The sequence below is a fragment of the Eleutherodactylus coqui genome, chromosome 6 (assembly GCF_035609145.1).
Source record: "Eleutherodactylus coqui strain aEleCoq1 chromosome 6, aEleCoq1.hap1, whole genome shotgun sequence".
Classification (NCBI taxonomy): Eukaryota; Metazoa; Chordata; class Amphibia; order Anura; family Eleutherodactylidae; genus Eleutherodactylus; species Eleutherodactylus coqui.
In genome coordinates, this window is record NC_089842.1 from 246,572,155 (window position 1) to 246,592,979 (window position 20,825).

General features: G+C 49.8%; 1 protein-coding gene across 2 annotated transcripts in view; it reads left to right on the forward strand.

Annotated features, from left to right (window-relative positions):
• Nucleotides 1-341: 341 nt before the first annotated feature.
• Nucleotides 342-20,825, forward strand: part of CERS2 (ceramide synthase 2) — a 38,194-nt gene continuing 17,710 nt past the window's right edge. The window contains exon 1 of one of the 2 annotated variants that reach the window (XM_066609246.1): nucleotides 342-511. The gene's annotated coding sequence lies outside the window, so the exon portion shown is untranslated. The remainder of the gene's footprint in view (nucleotides 512-20,825) is intronic. The other variant, XM_066609245.1, reaches the window with a different exon arrangement.

The window sequence follows — 20,825 nt, forward strand, 5'->3', positions numbered from 1 at the left end:
TATGCAGGCTCATTGGCTCATTGACAACCGTCGCGTGTGAACAGCGATCCGTCAGACGTTCACAGCGAACAATAAGCGAGCGAGATCTAAAAGACTTATCTACCCGCTTAGATGCGGGTTTTAATGCGGTAATTCAGCGTCAGTATCCCAGTGTGACATGTGCGCGTGAAGAGGGAGGGGCTGTGATTGGTTGCTAGGGGCAACAAAGTTTTCCCTTCAGTGACCAATCAGAGCGCAGCGTTAGTTTCTCAGCGCAGACCGGTAAACGGCTAGCTGAGGTTGCTAGGGGCAACAAGCTGCATGAGGCCGAGTATAATGGGGGGGGTCTCTGCCCAGTATCTGCCCGCCGTGCAGTAGTGAGGGCGGGAGGAGGAGTAGCCGGCCCTTCCTCTCTATTTGCAGACAGGGGTGGGGTGGAAGGCGACGTCAGAAGAAGTGAACTCCCGGGGAGAGCGGCGACTAGCTCTCCTGCTGCCCCGCCGCCCGGGTCTGCTCTCCGGCACAGCGACAGGTAAGGCGGCAGCCGCGTACAGGTAGACCGGCTAGTGCAGGACATGCTGGGGCTTGTAGTGTTAGCTGACAGAAGCTGCAGCGACCAATCAGAGTGCGCGAGAGAGAGGTCAGCTGGCATCTGATTGGTTGCTATGGGCAGTGGGTCTCCACTCTGTAGTTGCCCCTAGCAACCAATCAGATGACCGCTTTCACTTCACCTTAGCAGTCTGTGGTAGTTAGGTGGCCCCAGTAACCAAGGGGCCCCGTCCCTGCATAGATATCCCCGCTACTGTTGTATCTTTGGCACAAAATATCCGAATTAGTGAGACACGGTTTGAACTGTATGGTGTCCGGTTACATCTGATAATATACCGCCATTGACCCGCCATGTTCAGCCCCGTCTTACATTGCCGGTCCCGGTAACCCCCGAGTGTCACATCCGCGGTCCTCTCCTACGGCAGCAGGCTGATAAAGGGTGATGCTAATCGGCCCCTCCATATTTATTGCCTCCGTGTTTGCGACTACACCGCGTGGACGGGCGTGGAATTAGCGGCGTCCCTTCTTCGTACCTTCAGGCACCTCCTTACGTGTGGCGGTTACTGGCTGACTAATCGCAGGAAATGCCTAAAAACCGCGTGGCTGTTGGCCCGTGCGGACAGGCAGCCCTTCATCTTTGTACGACCGCCTGCGCACAGTGAATGGCGGCGGACGGCCGACAGACCTCAGACATTCCACCTCCATTCGCTGATAGTACAGCGACAGATCTGTTGCAGTAATTTCCGCAGCTTTTGCGGTCTCGGGGGTCTTGCAGAGGTATTTATATCCGCCTACTACCGGCTCCCCACCACTGACGTCCGCTCGCCGTCGCACGCTCTTCCATAGACTCGGCCCTGCGAAAAGAGTCGGTCATTCGCTGCAAGGAGCGGACGTCAGTGGTGGGAAGCGGGTCGCGGGTGAATATGATAAATACCGCCCCATCACGCCCCCGTTTATGGTGCTGACCCCTCCCCTTTAATACACCTGTCATGGCTGCCATAGGTTTCAGCCATCATTGCTACCAGTCTATGGCGTAAATAATATACATTTGATTGGCTACTTACGGCCACGCCTGCTGGCGGGAGGCTACTTGTTTTTTTTAGTTGTCTGGCATTAATCCTCAAAGTTGCAATTTTGTGCCAAAATCATGCTGGGAATAGGGGGCTTCATACGCATGCCCCCGGACGTCTCCCCAAACGCTCCTTTTTCTGCTGCCCGTCTCCCAGCGGGTTCGTGGGCGTTATGGTGGCACCACGAACAGGACCCTGTTACTTCTTGTTACATTTTTCCTCACTTGTGATACTTCTCTTTGGTTTTTGTCTGTGACTTTATTTAACGCACCATCCGTACTCCTGCACCCCCCCCCCCCCCCCACCATCCGTACTCCTGCACCCCCCCCCCCCCCCCCCCCACATCTCTCCATAGACCCCTCTATGGGGGGTTATCAGAACAAGACCACCGAAAATGTTTGGAAAATACGGAGGACTGTCACGGTGGTCTCGTGTCTACAAGTCCAAAACCACTGTGACAAACAGCGTGCCTGACGACGGCCGACTGCTACATCTCCTTCGTGGCTCGGAGTGTGGCGGTCCCAGCAGCCGCTCATTGTCAGGGAGGTGGCCTGATAATTGGCGGTGCTGCTGGCTGAGCGAGGAGCGTTAATCCCTCCGGTGAAGGATGTGTCATTATTTACCTATAATATTGATTCTTGGATCCGGGTGTCAGATTGTGAAGGGGTAACAATGCAGGAGCGGGGAGGGCCGTGTCATTGGTGAGGGAAGCTGTGCACATTGTGGTGGGCTTCCTCCCGTTCTCTTAGAGCAGCGGGGTCCGTCCTGGAAGGGAAGGCTTTACACTGATCTGTAGGTCTCGCAGCGTGTTGTTTCCTTAGCCTCGGACTCTGATCCGGTGGACGTCCCGATGTCCTCGTTATCAGACGCGCTCACATGTTTGCTACACTTACAGAACGAGTCACGTGGGTTCCGATAATAATATCCGCCGCGGACTGTATCTGCGCGCGGTTTTACCTGTCTGCCGCACATTTTGGCACACGCTTCACCCTCTGCCTTCAGTTTACTGCGGATCACACACGGTTTAATGGGCAGAGCCACATGCAGATTTTGCAACGTGGTTTCAAGAAGTAACTTGTCTCTGCTTAGTTTATTCCGCCCCACGGATTTAAAATCTGCACACGAGGGGGAGGGGGGGATAAAACAATCAGCGCGTACAGACGATGCTGCAGACTTCCATCCCGATGAGAAGGACGCCTAGATGACGCCGATGTCATGTGGGTCCTGAACATATCTTAAGGCCGAGTGCCCACGGGCATATTTGCACTGCGGGATCTGGAGCGAGCGTTCGTCTCCGGATCCCGCCGCAAATACTGCCCATAGGACCTGCTATGGAAAACGCTTTTCAACACCCGCAAGTGGAAATCAACTGCGAATTATCTTTTTGGCGATCAGCTGATTGCAGCGGTCCTCTCAGCGCTGCATCCCTCTCGTTGTGTAGCATGCACCACACTATTCTTCTAGGCTCTGCCAGGAATTATAGTAACTAGAGGCTCAGGGGCGTAACTAGAGGATCAGGGGCCCTGATGCAAAAGGTGAGCTGCCCCCCCCCTCTATCTGTATCTGTACCAGTACCCATACCTAAACCATGCTGCACAGAGGCATAACTTGAAGCTTCTGGGCCCTAATGCAAAACCTGTAAAAGGGCTCCTGGGCCCAGGTGCAACTGCATCCCCTGCATCCTCTATAGTTACGCCCCTGCTTGGCCCCATTCGCTGAAGGTTGTGAATGCATGCGCTTTTTCTCTCGCGGATATACGTGTATACACACGGAATACAACTGCCGAGCAGAGAATGACCTCAGACCCCACGGGCGGCCGCGCAGGAGAACGTTCACTTGCCTCTTCTCTCTCGTGTCCAGCCAGGCTATATATTCTCACTGCTAGTTCCGACTGATTCCGTTGCTCGTACGCCGGACACGCGCGTCCATTTCGGTCAAAGGAAGCCGTCCTCGCGGAATCCACGCTAAAGTAAAGCATGCTGCAATTTTTAATCCACTTGTGGAATTTGCAATTCGTATGAAAATACATGCCTTTCAACGCCTGCATTTCACCGCGGGTCTTCTGCAAGGATGGCGATCTTGGAATGCACAATTCCGATTTGTTCGTGTGAGACCGGCCTTAGAAAATTACCATCAGGGTGCAAAAACGCCCAAAAGTCATAGATTTCTGTGCAGAAATTGTTAAATATTTTTTTTTGTCCTCAAGATGGGTCATCAGTAGTTGATCGATGGGGATCTGCTGTCTGTTACACCCAGCGATCATCTGACCCCTGCGCCGCTGTCACTGTGGACAGAGCTGGAAGCTTCATCCGCGTTGCCAGAGAGTAAGTGACTAATCCTAGCTTACCTTCACATTGTGGCAGGAGAGGAGTCATATTGCAGGGTTAGGCCTTACTGTGCCTATACCGAGACAATGCCCTAACGCAATATTGGTAAGGTATATACTCCATTAACCCTTTCCAATCCACTGTCTGACGTCTTAAGACATTATAATTTAAGGCTGTACAGCTCCGATGTTGGAAGACGTCCGTCGGGGTTCTCTTACTGTATATTGCCAGCCTCTCTACTGACGGAGCCTATCCAACGTGTCACCTCATGCAGTACCGGCTTTAGCCAGCAGATAGCGCCGTTGTATAATGGCAGAAAAAGAGTAAGCCCCTAGGAAAACCAGGATACAAATGGGATTGGAAAGGGTTAAGGTTCGGGCTTCATGCAGACACATCATCTCCTCTTATTCTCACTGATCAGAGGATCGCCGGGCCAGCTGCCTGTGCAGACAGTGTTGCAAGTAAATAGCGCTGTCTGTATTGCAGTGGCTCAGTTTGGTACTGCAGGCACAGCTGCCATTGAACTAAAGCTGGGCTGCTGCAATGTTGGCAGCGCTGTCCACACTGAGAATGGACCTGGTGATCAGCTGATCGGTGGGCATCCTGAGTGGCGGACCCCTGCTGATAAACTGTAGACAACCTATCTTGGAAATAGGGTGGCCATAGTAACAGTACTGGAGAACCCTATAAAAGCCCTACACAACCCCGATTGGTCATGAATGTCCGTCTGCCCCACCATTGGGTGGTATTAACCCCTTAATGACGCGGCCTATTTTGGGCTTAAGGACACAACGATTTCTGGCGGATTTTCTTCTTCATTTCTCAAAAGTCATAACTTTTTTGTTTTTCCATTGACGCGGCCGTATGAGGGCTTGTTTTTTGCGTGGCGAGCTGTAGTTTTTATTGGCGCCACTTTTGGGTACATAGACTACATTGTAAAACTTTTATTATTTTTTTTTATGATTGCAGGGAGAGAAAACGCATCAATTCTGCCATAGACTTTTTTTTTTTTTTACAGCGTAAATCATGCAGCATAAATGACACACTACATTTTTTCTGCGGACCGGTACGATTACAACGAGACCAAAATTCTAACTTTTTTTTAGGTTTTTCCACTTTTCTGCAATAAAAACCCTATTTTTGGAAATCTCTTTTTTTCTAAATCGCTGCATTCAAAGTCCTGTAACTTTTTAATTTTTTTTATGTACGGAGCTCTATGCTGGCTTATTTTTTGCGAGACGAGCTGTAGTTTTTATTGGTATCATTTTGGGGTACATACGGCTTTTTTGATCACTTTTATTGCATTTTTAGGGAGGCAAAATGCTAAAAATTAGCATTTTTGGCTCAGTTTTTTTTTAAACACTTTTCTGTGCAGTTTTTTTACCTTTTTCTATGCTAATATGAGAAAAAGCATAAAGGTTTTTTTTTTTTACTTACCGTACATTTTTCTTTTTTATTCATTTTTCTCTTTTTTTTTTTTTTTTTTTTTTTTTTACACAATTTTTGTCCCTCTGAGGCACTTACAGTATAGCACTGATGATCGCTGTGATAAGGCATGGCAGGGCTACTGCCCTGCCATGCCTTATCGCTTATACAGCGATCACCAGCTATGGCAATACAGGACACCGGTATCTGGCGTCCTGTGCCATGGCAACAGGCCGGGCTCTCTATAATTATATTGCGACAGCCTGGCAACGTCACAGAGGGAGTGCGCCCTCCCCCTGTGAACCCCTCCCAGAGGGGTTAACAGCAAGGGGGGGTGTGCATCTCTGATGCACCCCCGCTGTTGCAGCGGGAGGCCGGCTATGACTGACAGCTGACTCCCGCTGCGGGACAGTGCGAGATCATAAGTGATCTTACGCTATCCCCAGGATGTAAGTTTACGCTCTGTTGCGGGAAGTACCCCACTGCCAGGACGTAAACTTACACCCTGGAGCGAGAAGGGGTTAAAACAAAGCATTCGGTCATTTGGACCAATAACAAATAGTATGATGAGAAAGTTCAACTCGTCCTCAACAAACCAACCAAACCCTCACATGGCACCACTGGCGGAAAAAGCCGAATATTAGGGGTCAGTACTGTGTATCTTGTCTCCACCAGAAGAATGGGTGCAGACAAGCTGCACGCCCACAACTTTATTGGCTGGGCAGGAGAATGGGTGCCCATCATCTCCCCAGTCCGCTGCTGCCACCCCTGGCACTCTCACCCCGCAGGGGTGCCATGTGCGCTCTCGCTGCTGGCGACCCTGTAAGTGACTTTTCTTGCTGCTCTCCTACTATTCCCTTCCCTCAGCTCTCCCGTGTGCTCTGCCATCTCCGCTCCTGCCTCCGGCACTGTCTTTTTTCCCCCTTACCCCACCATTCCATCTCCTCTGCTGTAACATCATCTCCCCTCCTGGAAGTTGTTGCCTACTGGCTCGGGCGCAGTGCGTCCCCCCTCTCCCTGCCAGCCTCCCATCAGCGCTTCGATGTGTCCACCACTTCAGACTACCATCCCCTCACCTGTCGCTGGCCCCGCCGCTCTGCCTTCTCCCCTCCCTGCTCTGGTGCAGTTGGTTAGCCGCTGTCAGTCTCGTCACCGGCAGGCCTCGCATACCGGCTGCAATATGTTACGGCGGCGAGGAGACTGACAGCGCAGGAGTCGAGAAGGGGACAGGGGCGGAGGGGTGAGTGATGTGAGGCAGGAGGGGAGATGATGGGCACCCATTCTCCTGCCCAGCCAATCAAGTTGTGGGTGTGCAGCTTGTCTCTTCCCATTCTTCTGCTGGAGACAAGATACAACAGTGGCTTAGGGGGCCTTTGAATAGATAGGGAATCTTTTTTTTTTTTTTTTTTTTTTTTTTTAAATTTGGTATCCACTAGAGATGAGCGAACGTACTCGGTAAAGCACTACTCGTCCGAGTAATGTGCTTTATCTGAGTACCTCCCCGCTCGTCCTGAAAGATTCGGAAAGCGCCGCTGCTGACAGGTGAGTTGCGGCGGGGAGCAGGGGAGAGCGGGCAGGAGAGAAGGAGAGAAAGATCTCCCCTCCGTTCCTCCCCGCTCTCCCCTGCAGCTCCCCGCTCCGCGGCGCTCCCCGAATCTTTCAGGACGAGCGGGGAGGTACTCGGATAAAGCACATTACTCGGACGAGTAGTGCTTTACCGAGTACGTTCGCTCATCTCTAGTATCCACCTAATCGTACTGACATACGTATTTATACTGCACGGTGTTGCAGATTTTATTAATCTTTCCTCTAGAAAAAATGGAATAAGAATTTGATCAAAAAGTTATGTTCCCAAAAATGGGGTAAATGAAGACTAGAGTTCATCCCCCCCAGAGCTCCGGCGACGGACACATACCAATGTTATGGCTCTTGGAAGGCAGCGACACAAAAGCAAATCTTTAAAAGTGTTTTTATGTTTTTCCATTTTTGTACACATCGCGCCTGGCGGGGAATGTTACCGTGTTATTTTGAACACTGTAAAACTGAAATCCAAAAACCATGGCGGAATTTTACTTTCCGCAATCCCCATATATAAAAATAAATTCTCCAATACGTCACCCCAGATAATACCATTAAAGACTACAGCTTGTCCTGCAGCGAGCCCCCAGACGGACGGCTGCTGAGAGTAAACCTTTATGACTCGAGGAATGGGACGATGGGCGGGGAGAAACAAAAATGAGTCGTCATTAAGTTCTATCGGTTAATCATACAAACGAGGCTGAAGTATCGATGTCCGGCCATCGCGAGGTCTCAGTGACGGCCCTAACCTGGCTCCTTCTCAGCTGCGTCTTCGGGGGACCTGAGGAGGAACCTTTCATACTGAAAAGCCAGCAATTCCTTAATGTGATCCGGCATCACTTGTAGGCGTGGAGACCCCCTGGGGGTGCTGACCTTCTGGCATACAGAGACTTGTACCTCTTATCTTCTGAGAGGCCCGCTGCTACGTTCATCTGTATTCCTAGTAGTGCTCGGGTGTTTCCAGATTCCCGCTTGTTGTGCCATTGCTGGGTAATTGCTAGTTGTGCGATTCCCTCTTCTGTCTGCGCCTGAAGCTAGAAGACACTTGTTTGCTTTCCCTCTGCATGCCTGTCGGTGCCCTGTGGAACTTCAGATTCCTGGGTGTCAGGTGCAGAACTCCTACTGCAGCCCCTTGGGATGGATGAGACTAGCGGTGCACATGTGTCAGTGGCAGGATGTCCACGGAGCCGGCTGCTCACACGTGTTTAACACGTTGCTTCCTCTTCATTGTTTTCTCCTGTGGTCCCCGATGTCCTGTCGCCGCTTCCTTCAGAAAACAAGAGTCGTTTAGATGGACGCCATACGCCGGTAGTGACAGTATGGAGGCCGGGCGGACATATTGCTGGGGAAGTCACCAGTTCTGATTAGGACTTGATGTATTGATGCAGGCTGTAGGGTATAATGGGGGGTGCTGCTGCCCCTTAAAGGAGTGGTCCGGTTACTACGCAACATTAACCCTATAGCGCCCGCTGTGCTATAATAATAATAAGAGCTATACTTGCCCACCCATGCGGCGCTGCCTATAAGTGCGACGCACGCATCCTATGTGTTACCCGCAGCGTCTCTCGAGCTGAAGCGATTGTACATTCCCCACTCAGAGCATGGGTCGCACTTTCAGAATTGGCGCATGACTTCTCCAGCTGAAAATGGCGTGCTTGAATGGGCCGCGAGCCCGGAGGACTCCTGAGCAATGTGATCGGACTGTTCACGCCTTATTGGCATACAGCAAGAAAGGCTTGTAAGCGGCGATCCTGAGGTCATGCGGGCGCGAACCATAAAACACAAGGTTTGGGCGGACAGAAGGAACTGCGAGGTGAGGGGGAGCGCTGCAGCTACTGAGATCCGCGGTGGAGAATCCGCAGCGATTCCGATACACGTGAACATGCCCTTACGTGTTTTCTACGGGAGTGTCTTTCCCATGGTCTTCTGCTGTCACTGTGGGCACCCGAGACGAGAGAGGAAAGGTCAGAGCTGAACGTGAGACGTGATGCTACCAATGGGACAGTCTGCACCGCTGGCCGCTCGTCTAATGCAGAGCTGGAGTCACTGGAACGCTGGTGAACCACTTACGACGGGCAGCCACATGGCAGCGGGTGATACCCGTGGGCACTCTGGGTGCATGATGGTGCGTAACCCGCTCTACACTATGATGACAAACACATTGGACACATAGAGGGTGATGAAGTTTGACTTTATTCCTGTTTTTCCACCAGATCCCCATAGATGTGTGGAGGGATTTGCCTCCATTCCTGGAGGAGCTTCAGATAGTGGTGGTGGTGGTGGTGGGGTTGTTGGGCGCACGGATACGGCGTTTATCCCAAAGACGCTCGATGGGATTGAGATCCGGACTTTGGGCCAATGAAGTCTGCAGACGTTCTGCTCCTCCACCCTGCGTGCCGTATGACATGGCACTCGTCATGTTGGTGGAGACATGGAGCTGTACCAGAGTATTACCACAGGGTAGGTGATGCCACATTGTCCGGGATGTGTCTGTACCCATTGGTGGTGAGGGTGGGCTTTACTATAGCCAATGGCCCTACTCCTTCCCAGCAGAACCCCCCGCCACCACCACCATATTGCATATCCCTTTTGGCAGAGCACACAGGCCTGGTGGGGGTCCCCATATTTGGTCAACCAGTGGGATTACTATGTGTTGGCTGCCTCTTCACACGTCAAAGCACACTTGTTATTGTGGACTTTGTGACTGTAATGTACAAGTCCTGCAGTATAAATGGCCGCCGGGTCCGTCCCGTCTACACCGATACCGTTTGACCACGTGTTTTGATGTAGAGAATGTATGCCCAGTGCTTCATATAAAGGCTGGTAGTTGTATGCCACGGCCCGGATGGCATTAATGGGTTAATGCTTCGTGTGGATGTCCTAGTAAGTATTTGCATTGTTGGGCTTCATGGTGTCTGGTAGGTAAATGGGTATGAGGGGATTGTAGGGAAGTGTGGCGTCTGTACGGGCTCTGGATTTACATGTCGCCCTGTAGACATAGGCAAAGGAGGCCAATGCAAACTACTAGTACCGGCCGGACTGCGTACGACTACACACCGCAGCTGGGAAATTCCACAAGCCCAAGGCCAGAATATCCGTTAACCCCGGTATCGCTGGGATCTGTGTATATAGTGAGAGATGCTTAAAGGGGAGCTCCACTTGGGTAGCTTCCACTGTATTAATAACGGATCTCTTGGCACATGCAGCGCCTCCGATGCCGAGTACTCTGCGGCTTTATGCTGACACAGCAGAGGATGAGGATGTCTGGCAGAGATCCACGGTTGGCACGCTGTTCGCAGGTGTGCCATGGATGCGCACAAGGCTTACCCCACCTAGCGGGGTTGGCAGTCAAGTTACATTTTAAAGCAGTATGCCCACGTTTGACTCTTATTGCCCTGTCGTCACCACGGGCTCTCTGTGCCCCCCACTGTGGCATCAGGATGAACGGAGCTGTGGCCGGGCACATGCTGGCGCTGCTTCCTTCATGTCAATGGGGCTTACGGAAATAGCAGATCATTTGTCAGCCCCGTTGAAGATGAACGGACTGGCACTGCACATGTGTGACTACCGCTCAGTAAGCCCACGGCGATGGGCCACGAGACCCCGGTCCCTTCTAAATCTATTCTGGGACTACCCCTTTACCCCCTGTTTAGAGGTTGGGTCCCGCAGCCTGTCTGGATGGCCAAAAATGGTGTCCATATGAGACCCGTCGGCCGCTATTAATGAATCGGCTCACCAGTTCCAGATGCCGTCATCTTCCGGTGGATCACACGATTTTCACGTATCCCCATGCTTATTGGGCGCACGTTTGCTCAACCCCTACTGAGTTCCATGGGGTGTGCGAATACACAGAGAATAGCGCATCTTCTATCTCTGTGCAGCCGGACGGCAGGCACAAAACACCGGAATGTGAACCAATGAGATCCGGTCCCTGCGCCCGCAGATCTGTCCGTGAGAGGCGGGGCTCGGTTCTATCACATTACACTGCAGTTTAGACGTCGGCCATATTTAGTGTGATGTTCTCCAAGCTGCCGCTCCGCCATATGCGGCCTGTAGTCACCGATGGGATGAACTGCTCCCGTCTGCTGAAATACTCTGTGCTGCTGGATGGTGGCCCTCTAACTGTCTGTGACCTTCCATATTGGCTTGGTGTACGTGTTAAAGGCTCTTCTGACACTTGGTGCCGATAACAGACTGCTGAACAGCTGATTGGCCGGATCCCAAGAACGCGTATGATAGCGCCAACCCCTGTGTAGTGGCTGCTGCTGGTTATTGCAGGCACAATGCCCCTGCAGTTACACCTGGGATTGTTCTCGGTGAGAGAAGCCAAGTCCTCTTGTAGATATGAGACCTTATAGATGACTTGGTTTCTCTGACTGAGAACAATCACAACTTGCTCTACTGGCGACACCCGACCAAACCTTTTTTAGCCTCTACACCGGGGCGGCGCGATCTGCTTCCAATCTACATACTGTTTTGGCGCCCTAACATCTGATTGGCCGGGGTCCTGAACGGCGGACCCGAGGTGACCAACTATTGATTGACCTAACCTGAGAAAAGGTCATCCATTTGAAGATCTGGATTAAAAACAGCAGCGCTGTACCTCCCCCACAGGGGTTTGTTGGTACTGCATCTCAGCCATTGCCCTATAGTCCAGCACGCTTATCTACAATGGTTCTATATCTTCTTGGCCCTGCGGATATACAAGAATCATCGACTCGGCTGTGGGAACTTTCTGTGGCTTCATTTCAGTCATCCTGATTCTAGTTTGCTACACCTAGGCTAAAATGGCTGATAAGGGCGAACAATAGAGTGCACGGCATGGCACAGAAGACTAGCTATAAGCTGTTGTCCATGTGCTGTGGGCAGTAAGCTTCGAGCCGCGCCAGCAGCGGTATCATGGGGGCGCTGGGAGACCGCCGTACACAGTAGATGTCTGGTCATGTATATGGCTTTATATTTAGCGCCCCTGGTAAGAAGGGCGGTGCGGGGTGCTGCTCCTGGGACAACGGGGCCGTTATTATCCCTGGCAGGCCCTGAACAATGACCGCCAGCTATACTAATGTCATTGTCACCGACAAAGCAGCTGGACCTCCAGGGTTAGAGGTGACCCAACCAGAAGGAGCGCGCTGCCCTTACCTGAGCCCATTTAATGAATGACAGGCGAGAGCTGCCTGTGATTGGCTGAGCGCCTCAGCCAATCAGCAGTAGCTCTTTCAGCAGCCAGGGATTTTAATTCCCTGCTGCTGAAAGAACCTCAGTGCAGAGCCGGGGACAGCGGAGACAGGAAGCAGCTGAGCCCCGGCAGCCTGAAGGAAGGGGAGGAGGATTATTTTGTATTTTTTTACACCAGTTTGGGTTGTTTTTCAGGGAAAGGTTTATATTTAAAGCCCTTCCCTTAAAAACAATTAGAAGTGCCGGCAGCTGGATCCTCTAGTGCAGCTGTCATCTGTTACAGGTGCAGCAGGGAATTCTTTATACCCTACAGGGATAAAGAAAACATCTGCCGCATATGGGGGTAGGGGTGGGGGACCAAAAATACTGGTCTGTAATAGTCGGTAAAAAAAATACCGGCACCGGCCTGGTGGTAAAAATACCGGTCAGGCCGGTGAATTACCGGCCTGTTGGCAACCCCAGCCAGGGTGTGCCCATCCCTCTTCAACCAATGGGGGTGCAGCTGCCTAACCCACTGCGACCCTTAACCCTTTGCAATCCAATTTTGGATTCAGGATTTCCTAGGGGGCTTTCTCTTTCTGCAATTATACAATGGTGCCATCTGCTAGCTACAGCCAGTACTGCGCTATGTGACCTACTGGAGAGGCCCCCGACAACAGAGCGGCCAGTAATATACAGTAAGAATACCCTGTCGGATGTCTTCTGACGTCGGAGCTGTACAACCTTCAATCACAATCTCTGAAGGCGTCAGACAGTGGATTCGAAAGGGTTAAAGCAACTCTTCACCTGGGACAAAGCTCTGCGTTACCTGCAGTTTCTGGGCCCCTGTAGCGCTCTTCCAAGATGGCCGCATTCTGTGTATGAAGGGTTAAGCTGGGGTCACATGGGCCGGACCCTAAACAGCAAAGTGGACAAGATTTTCAAAAAGGGCAGTATTTTATGGTACAATCACACCAGCGTTGTCCTGGCAATTGTTGGGCTGTACCTGGGGGCGCTATCACACCGTTATTGGTCAGAAGCCGCTAGCACTCATGTCACGGCGGCCGTAGACTATAGATGACGCCTGCTGACCGGCAGCACCTCGGACTACCACTGTGGTGTGCAGCAGCTGGTTAGGTTTTGATAGCCATCTTGAACCAGTGAGAATGGCGCGCAGGATACGGGTGGAGGTAATCTAACACCCCCGCTGTCGCCTTAAACTGCCCAGACATCTTCTACCGCTGTCAGCTGATGGATTGTTCGGCCCACTGCTCTTCCATGGACTGTCCTCTCGGACCATCACTGCATGACAGACTGGGCAGTGGAGCGACGCCCCCTCAGCTGTTAACAACACCCCATAGACCGTTACACTTCCGAGAGGAGTAATGGAGGAATGCTGTAAGGAGAGATGCACATGGTGGCCGCAACAAAGTATCCCAGCACCACCATCTTAGGAAGGCTGTCCACAAGAAAATCTGTGGTACCCGGAGCACGGTATATTACACCGCTGAAATAACATGAAAGCTGCACTGTGATTGGTTGTTATATATTATACTGAGGTAACATGAAAGCTGTGCTGTGATTGGTTGTTATATATTATACTGAGGTAACATGAAAGCTGTGCTGTGATTGGTTGTTATATATTATACTGAGGTAACATGAAAGCTGCGCTGTGATTGGTTGTTATATATTATACTGAGGTAACATGAAAGCTGTGCTGTGATTGGTTGTTATATATTACACCGCTGAAATAACATGAAAGCTGCACTGTGATTGGTTGTTATATATTATACTGAGGTAACATGAAAGCTGCGCTGTGATTGGTTGTTATATATTATACTGAAATAACATGAAAGCTGTGCTGTGATTGGTTGTTATATATTATACTGAGGTAACATGAAAGCTGTGCTGTTATTGGTTGTTATATATTATACTGAGGTAACATGAAAGCTGCGCTGTGATTGGTTGTTATATATTATACTGCTGAGGTAACATGAAAGCTGCGCTGTGATTGGTTGTTATATATTATACTGAGGTAACATGAAAGCTGTGCTGTGATTGGTTGTTATATATTATACTGAGGTAACATGAAAGCTGTGCTGTGATTGGTTGTTATATATTATACTGAGGTAACATGAAAGCTGTGCTGTGATTGGTTGTTATATATTATACTGCTGAGGTAACATGAAAGCTGCGCTGTGATTGGTTGTTATACATTATACTGAGGTAACATGAAAGCTGTGCTGTGATTGGTTGTTATATATTATACTGCTGAGGTAACATGAAAGCTGTGCTGTGATTGGTTGTTATATATTATACTGAGGTAACATGAAAGCTGTGCTGTGATTGGTTGTTATATATTATACTGCTGAGGTAACATGAAAGCTGTGCTGTGATTGGTTGTTATATATTATACTGCTGAGGTAACATGAAAGCTGTGCTGTGATTGGTTGTTATATATTATACTGCTGAAATAACATGAAAGCTGCACTGTGATTGGTTGTTATACATTATACTGAGGTAACATGAAAGCTGTGCTGTGATTGGTTGTTATATATTATACTGAGGTAACATGAAAGCTGCGCTGTGATTGGTTGTTATATATTATACTGTGGTAACATGAAAGCTGCGCTGTGATTGGTTGTTATATATTATACTGAGGTAACATGAAAGCTGCGCTGTGATTGGTTGTTATATATTATACTGAGGTAACATGAAAGCTGTGCTGTGATTGGTTGTTATATATTATACTGCTGAGGTAACGTGAAAGCTGTGCTGTGATTGGTTGTTATGTATTATACTGAGGTAACATGAAAGCTGTGCTGTGATTGGTTGTCATATATTATACTGCTGAGGTAACATGAAAGCTGCGCTGTGATTGGTTGTTATATATTATACTGCTGACGTAACATGAAAGCTGCGCTTTGATTGGTTGTTATATATTATACTGCTGAGGTGACATGAAAGCTGCGCTGTGATTGGTTGTTATATATTATACTGCTGAGGTAACATGAAAGCTGTGCTGTGATTGATTGTCATATATTATACTGCTGAGGTAACATGAAAGCTGCGCTGTGATTGGTTGTTATATATTATACTGAGGTAACATGAAAGCTGTGCTGTGATTGGTTGTTATGTATTATACTGAGGTAACATGAAAGCTGTGCTGTGATTGGTTGTCATATATTATACTGCTGAGGTAACATGAAAGCTGCACTGTGATTGGTTGTTATATATTATACTGCTGAGGTAACATGAAAGCTGCGCTGTGATTGGTTGTTATATATTATACTGAGGTAACATGAAAGCTGTGCTGTGATTAGTTGTTATATATTATACCGCTGAGGTAACATGAAAGCTGTGCTGTGATTGGTTGTCATATATTATACTGCTGAGGTAACATGAAAGCTGCGCTGTGATTGGTTGTCATATATTATACTGAGGTAACATGAAAGCTGCGCTGTGATTGGTTATATACTATACTGCTGAGGTAACATGAAAGCTGCGCTGTGATTGGTTGTTATATATTATACAGAGGTAACATGAAAGCTGCGCTGTGATTGGTTGTTATATACTATACTGCTGAGGTAACATGAAAGCTGCGCTGTGATTGGTTGTTATATATTATACCGCTGAGGCAACATGAAAGCTGTGCTGTGATTGGTTGTTATATATTATACTGATGTTACACGAAAGCTGTGCTGTGATTGGTTGTTATATATTATACCGCTGAGGTAACATGAAAGCTGCGCTGTGATTGGTTGTCATATATTATACTGCTGAGGTAACATGAAGGCTGCGCTGTGATTGGTTGTTATATATTATATTGAGGTAACATGAAAGCTGCGCTGTGATTGGTTGTTATATATTATACTGAGGTAACATGAAAGCTGTGCTGTGATTGGTTGTTATATATTATACTGAGGTAACATGAAAGCTGTGCTGTAATTGGTTGTTATGTATTATACTGAGGTAACATGAAAGCTGCGCTGTGATTGGTTGTTATATATTATACTGCTGAGGTAACATGAAAGCTGCGCTGTGATTGGTTGTTATATATTATACCGCTGAGGTAACATGAAAGCTGCGCTGTGATTGGTTATTATATATTCTACTGAGGTAACATGAAAGCTGCGCTGTGATTGGTTGTTATATATTATACTGAGGTAAAATTAAAGCTGCGCTGTGATTGGTTGTTATATACTATACTGCTGAGGTAACATGAAAGCTGTGCTGTGATTGGTTGTTATATATTATACTGCTGAGGTAACATGAAAGCTGTGATTGGTTGTTATATATTATACCGCTGAGGGTAACATGAAAGCTGTGCTGTGATTGGTTGTTCTATATTATACTGAGGTAACATGAAAGCTGTGCTGTGATTGGTTGGTATATATTATACTGCTGAGGTAACATGAAAGCTGTGCTCTGATTGGTTGTTACCGTATATATTACACCAATGAGGTAACATGAAAGCTGCGCTGTGATTGGTTGTTCTATATTATACTGAGGTAACATGAAAGCTGCACTATGGTTGGTTGTTATATATTATACTGTGCTGTGATTGGTTGCTATATATTATACTGCACATCTGGAATACACGCATGTAGTAGCCGTGTGGCTGGACGTCGGCAAGTCCTCTGAGTTCTGCGGCCCCTTCACAGTGAAGCTTCTACACACAGCTCCGCTACATCCATCCTGATCCCCCAGGCATTACACACACAGGTCCGCTACATCCATCCTGATCCCCACACATTGCACACAGCTCTGCTACATCCATCCTAATCCTCAGACATCATACACAGCTCCGCTACATTCATCCTGATCCCCACACATCACCCGCACAGCTCCGCTACATCCATTCTGACCCTGACACATGGCACACACAGCTCCGCTACTTCATCCTGATCCCCACACATCGCGCACACAGCTCTGCTACATCCATCCTAATCCTCACACACATCACACACACAGTTCTGCTACATCCATCCTGACCCTCTCACACAGCTCTGCTACATACATCCTTACATCCACTGATCCCAACACCTCCTAACAGTCTGGACAGACACTCCTCTCTAGTGGTGGTCTGTAGGGGGCATCCTGAGCCCTGTCATCTTGTGTGCCCCCATCCACTGACTTTGCTTATATCCATAGGAATTCCCTGAGTGATAGTCCTACATGGATACCCAGGTCCATCAAGACCCCAGGAGTGATCCTGATTTAGGATACTACTGACCGGGTTACTAATTATTAAGTTTCCCCTGAGCAATATTACGCCAGGGCTCCTGTCCACGGGTGATTGTACATTGCGTTACTGGCGGTGATAATCCGGCCACGAGTAATGCAGGGCACACTTCCCATAGCGTTGCTATAGAGAGTCCAGCCCCTTGTCCACGAGGGGAACCATAGCGATTCTCCGCTTGTGAGACTTAGATTGCAGCATGCTCACCGCTGAGACCTCTTAGCGCTCTCCCCTCGTCCCCCGCAGCGGATTATCTCTGGCGTTGCCCCCTCTGGAACCAACAACTTACCCCAGTGTCTATACAGTATCGAATGGTCTCACGTTATTGAGGTATAAAGCTGAAGTTCTGCTTCACAATGAATTAGCAGAAAGTCGTTCTCCAGCAGAGACTTTGTACCCGCGGGCACCAACCCATAGTGAATACTCAGCACATTCGCCACCAGCTCCTGCATGCATTAGTATTGGCCAGTCAATGCATCCTGCAGGACCGTCGGCGACACTCAGGTTTTACATCACCGGGCTTGTCCTGGCTTACACAGCACTCTGTAGCTCGTTAACCTGAGGATCACCAAAATTAGTAACCTCCCAGTGTGTTTAGCATAAATTGTCTGAGCCACCGTATTAAACCTATAGACCCCGCGTCTGCTTACAAGTTAGGGGAAGGCTGTATCTTTAAGGGTGTAGGCATGAGAGGAACCAGTACCTACTGTAACTAGTCGGGTCTACAAGGACTCGTCTCTTATAGAACCCCAAATCCCATTAAGGGAGCCATCAAAGTGTGCCCAACTCGCGGGACCCCAGTCATCGATCTTATGTCTACCAAGTTTGTCGTGGTCTACCGGCCAAGTTGTTGCGCCCCCTGGCTTCTCCCCTAGGGTCCGCCTGTGCCCTTAGGTATGTCTGTTCTCTTAATAAGGCAGTAATTTTAGTAATAGTTACTCTGTTCACAATGTCTTGGACTATCCTGCCCTCTGTGACTAGTCGTGTGCACCTAGCATGCCACACGATGCTGCCACCGGCCCTATTGAGAACAATGGGCGATGCAATCCGAGGTCCCCGCCAGCGATAGGATGTGCCGCCATTTGTTTAAAGTATCGCACTGCGATGTGAGAAAAAAGTCCCATGTGTATGACCCCATTCAGAAGAAGGGATTCCATATTCGTGAGAGATTGGTGCGTCTCGTAACGTACAAATCTCATGCAAATGTCTCAACCGTCTGAAAACTGCCTTAGGTTGAGCGCGATATCGGCTACTTTAGGCTCCCCCCCCCCCCCCCCACACGGGCGAGTGCGATATCGGCTACCTTCAGCTCCTCCCTACACAGGCTAGCGCCAATATTGGCTACCTTAGGCTCCCCCTACACAGGCGAGCGCGATATCGGCTACCTTAGGCTCCCCCCCCCCCCACACGGGCGAGCACGATATCGGCTACCTTAGGCTCCCCCTACACGGGCGAGCGCGATATCGGCTACCTTAGGCTCCCCCCCCCCCCACACGGGCGAGCGCGATATCGGCTTCCTTAGGCTCCCCCCCCCCCCACACGGGCGAGCACGATATCGGCTACTTTAGGCTCCCCCCCCCCCCCCCCCACACGGGCGAGTGCGATATCGGCTACCTTCAGCTCCTCCCTACACAGGCTAGCGCCAATATTGGCTACCTTAGGCTCCCTCTACACAGGCGAGCGCGATATCGGCTGCCTTGGGCTCCCCCCCCCCCCCCCCTCACGGGCGAGCGCGATATCGGCTACCTTAGGCTCCCCCCCCCCACACACACACACACACACACACACACGGGCGAGCGCGATATCGGCTACCTTAGGCTCCCCCCCCCCACACACACACACACACACGGGCGAGCGCGATATCGGCTACCTTGGGCTCCCCCCCCCCCCCCCCCCCCCACACACACACACAGGCGAGCGCGATATCGGCTACCTTAGGCTCCCCCCCCCCACACACACACACACACACGGGCGAGCGCGATATCGGCTACCTTGGGCTCCCCCCCCCCCCCCCCACACACACACACAGGCGAGCGCGATATCGGCTACCTTAGGCTCCCCCCCCCCACACACACACACACACACGGGCGAGCGCGATATCGGCTACCTTGGGCTCCCCCCCCCCCCCCCCCACACACACACACAGGCGAGCGCGATATCGGCTACCTTAGGCTCCCCCACACGGGTGAACGCGAGTTTCTCAGCTTTATACTCTGCCCACCAGTGTGTGTTTTCACGCGAATGCAAGGTGTTTTTCTGCCAAAAGAGCACCCCCCCCCCCCATCACTTCAGTAAAGTGGCGATCGTCCGGGCAGCATTCAGCCGCGTTAGAGGATCGCTAACGGTTTCCCTTTGTTTTTAATGGAAAACCTGGCATTGCATCCGCGAGCCGTGTGCTGCAATGGCCGATGCCTCCCGAGGGAACGCCTAAAGATAGGACATCGCTCCTGTATATGACTTCATTCACGGCCGCGCAAAACCTGTGCGTCTTACAGTACGCAAATCTCATGCAAATCTGTCGGCCACGAGAATCTGGCCCAAGACAGCGAAGACTCCTGGTAACCGGCTGTGACTCTTACTGCACATTTGGATGCCGCTTTGCATAGATTTCCCGATGGAGCGAGATCCTTTCTCCTTGTAGTCGCACGGAGCCAACAACCGCCCCACATAATTGGGCAGCCAGGGGTGGCTGACGTGTCGGAGTCACTGATACGTGTTCAGACATTGTCGTATGGCTGCGAGCCATCGCTGTGTAAGGGTGTGAGCCGCTGCGCTACTATGTAGTACTGAGATACGGAGACTGCGCCGCAGAGGACAAACCTCGTAGTATTCAATACTAATAACGGAAAAAAATATCGCAGTATGTCCTATTGATAGATAATTTTTACATTTTTTTTTTTAGAAGCGCTGACCTACTCTGACATGCGTTCAAAACCGTGGTAAAATGTTTGTTTGTGTTTGTTTGTTTTTTAAAACACTCTCTAAGACACATGCGTGTGAGATTGGCCTTAGCAAACTGGCTTGTGCGTGGATTCTTCCACATGTTGCCCGGAGATCATGAAAACAAACTAAAAAATATCAGTTGGGCCCGCCTGGATTTTTTTTTTTTTTAAATTTTGCATGTGTGTAAAACAAATGACCGACATTAAAAAAAGGCACATATGCAGCAAATTGTGCATCGCATGTGGTTATTGTTCATGGAGGGGGGGGGGGGATCTATCTGTGTAAATACTTTCGCAAGTCGTTCTAATATAAGCTGCTTGAAGTTACAACTTTTGATCAATCACCATCTTTTTAGGTGAGCTGAAACAAAATTTCGAGTGATTGAATTATCGCTGTCGCCCTGTTAGGCCACGCCTCAATGCTTTTTACAGCGTTTACCGCACTGTTTCAAACACCACACTAAATGCTGTTAAACTTCCCATTGAGCCACATGGAGGCACCTTCAGCTTCCTTGTGGTGAAGATGGAAGCAGAGGAGAGATATCCCGTGGATATTCTG